The following is a 2907-nucleotide window of genomic DNA, read 5'->3' on the forward strand; positions in this document are numbered from 1 at the left end:
AAACATCGTCGTTTGGGTGTAGTCACATAATCTGATAGGTCACAGATTTTGGTGTTATACCGGCTGGGATTAATAAATAAGTAATAGAAGCCTGGACAGACTTTGCTCATTACGTGGTCAGCACTTTCTCTCACACACAGCATCCCACTACTTGCCCCAGATGTGTGTGATACTGCAACAGAGTTTAAGTTTTAAAAGCCTGAAATAAACCAACAAAGACTACTGCTCAAGGAGAGACGCAAATCTGCCCTTTATGGTATCATATTAATTATTAATCATGTCATAATGACATTCATGCAGTGCGCAGCATAGTTCGTTTAGAAAACGTTTATTTTAGTGTGTTTATTTTATTAATATAATGTACACAATTATGGCGGATTATGTGTAAAGTGAAATACGCATGCTTATTCTCTCTGTTTACAGATGGCTGAAAAAGTTGCACATTCCAGAAACAAATATTTATTGATGTGCAATTGTTTACATGTTCACTTTGAGACTGTAAATCTATTTTATTAACATAATCCATTTAAGAAAAGGTTTTATAGCCCACATACATACCAGCTTTCAATATCAACCTGTTCTAAGTGTAGTTTATACAGTAAAGGGGTCTACTATCCAAATCATTCTCTAAATCTAAATATCGGCTCATAAATCGGCTCTTTTTCACTTTAATATCAGCATCGGCCCCCAAAAACCCATATCGGTCGGGCTCTAACATATACTACATGTTTTCCCCACCATTTATCCAACAAATATCATTTGAAGAACACACATTTTGCCTCCTATCCTGCCCCCTACTCTGGCTCTGATTGACAAAGGAAAGGAGTACTAACCAATCAGAGGGAGAGTTGTCAAAAGGCTGCAAGGCTAGAGGCCTGTACCACGAAGCAGGATTTGAGCTTATCTAGCTTATCTAGGTAACTTCGGGGTTAACCCTGGGTTTTCAGTACCACAAAGGTAGTTCACTTCTTACCGGGGTAGATAGCCATGGTAACTTATGCTGAACGGCTAACCTTCTCCGGAGCAGGTTATGTTCCAGATAAGAGATCAACTCTCTTGGAAAATGACATCACCATCTGTAGGAAATCCCACAGACTGTTTTAGCCAATAGGCTGCTTTATGTTTGCAGCTGTGATGTGGAGAAACTCTTGACTATAGCGATATAATCCTACAGAGATTGATTAAAAGACTTAGCTTTTGTTGCCTACATGTTTTTACAGTAGACCTACAGCAGTAGATAAGCCTACTTACTGCTTTGAAATTTTTTATTTGCTCCCAGTCCGTTTCACACAGCCTGACGCAGCCGTTAAAATAAATGGGTTTTATTTTTCTTATTTTAGGCTGGATATTATGAGCAGTTTGGTAGGGATATTAAAATACTAAATTTTAATATGAACGTAGGCTATCTATTTTAGGTTAATATAGCTTTCTTAGGCCTACTACAGAGACTGTAGTCATGTTTCTCCCCACCTTTTGCGCCCACATCGCAAACAGTTTATGTTTATGTGAGTTTTCAGTAGCCTAAATGTTGAGATTCAGTCTTTCAACCACTATTTGAGCACATTTTATGGCATGAATGGAGTTTTCATTTCATTGCTTTATGAAGTTAATTTAATGTGGAAATTAAATGTTTGGACCAGCGGCTCAGCAGGCACTAGAGCCCAGTGTGCAGGCAGATCAAGCCAGGCAGCGGTTTGCTGGCCTGAGGCGGGCCCCCAGTTCAGTTCCGCGACAGAGAGCTCTTGTGTCCTCTAGTCCCAGTTACACTCATCCGCCTGCTCACCCAGGTGGATACCCTAGAGCGTCTCGCCACTTTGGGCACTATGATCAGTGTACTCAGTGGGTTCTATTCAGTGTATTTTTTAATTCCGAAGAAGGATGGCTTTTTAAGGGTGCTTCCATTCCGAATGTTACGGATGGTGTATGTCATCCAGTCGGTGACACGGGGTTTATGGTGAACTTCACAAAGAGCAATCTTACACCCAGTCAGAGGATGAATTAACTGGGTATGGCACTCGACTCTCAGTTAATGAGAGCCTTCCTTACCCCAAAGAGAGTGCTGGATATCCGGCAGCTTCTAAGTTGCTTTCAGAGAGGCAGAGTTTTAAAATATGGCCTCTTTCTCCGGCTGCTGGCCATGCTGGCAGCAGCGTCCATGGTCATCCCTCTGGGTCTTCTGTTTTTGCGTCCCCTTCAAATCTGGGTCAACGGTCTCCACTTGGATCCCAAGTGGCACAGGGGCAGGGGCGTCTGAGTGTCCAGCCTTTTTTGCCGGGCCTTGGAACCCTGGCGGCGAAAAATGTATCTTGCCGGGGGGGGGGGGAGACTCCTCTGGGAGTGATCCCCTCCCGCAGGGAGGTTGTGGAGACAGACGCCTCCTTATCAGGTTGGGGTGCGGTCTGGCAACACAGGACCATCAAGGGCCGATGGGGCAGCCAGCAGCAGTTAGAGCTGCTGGCTGCCCCACCGGCCCATGGCTGCTGTGCTCGAGCTCAGGGCAATACATCTGGCACTGCGGCACTTTCTCCCAGCGCTGAAAGGCCGGCATGTTCTCATCCGGACGGACAGCACCTCCGCAGTGTATCATGTCAATCATCAGGGGGGCACCAGATCCAAGCAGGGTCTGAGAGTATCACAGCAGCTCTTGACGTGGGCTTTTCCCCACTTTCTGAGCCTCAGGGCCATACATCTCCCGGGCGCACAAAACAGTGCGGCGGATGTGCTGTCCCGCCAGGGGCCACCACAGGGAGACTGGAGACTCCACTCAGAGGTGGTGGAAATGATTTGGAGCCACTATGGCAAGGCAGAAGTGGATGTCTTTGCGTCAGAACTACCGAGACATTGTCCCCTCTGGTACTCTCTAAGGGAGAGCACCTGTCCTTTAGGGCAGGACGCCTTAGCTAATGC

The sequence above is a fragment of the Micropterus salmoides genome, unplaced genomic scaffold (assembly GCF_014851395.1).
Source record: "Micropterus salmoides isolate LMB-PRFRI ecotype aquatic unplaced genomic scaffold, ASM1485139v1 Ms_hic_scaffold_10, whole genome shotgun sequence".
Lineage (NCBI taxonomy): Eukaryota > Metazoa > Chordata > Actinopteri > Centrarchiformes > Centrarchidae > Micropterus > Micropterus salmoides.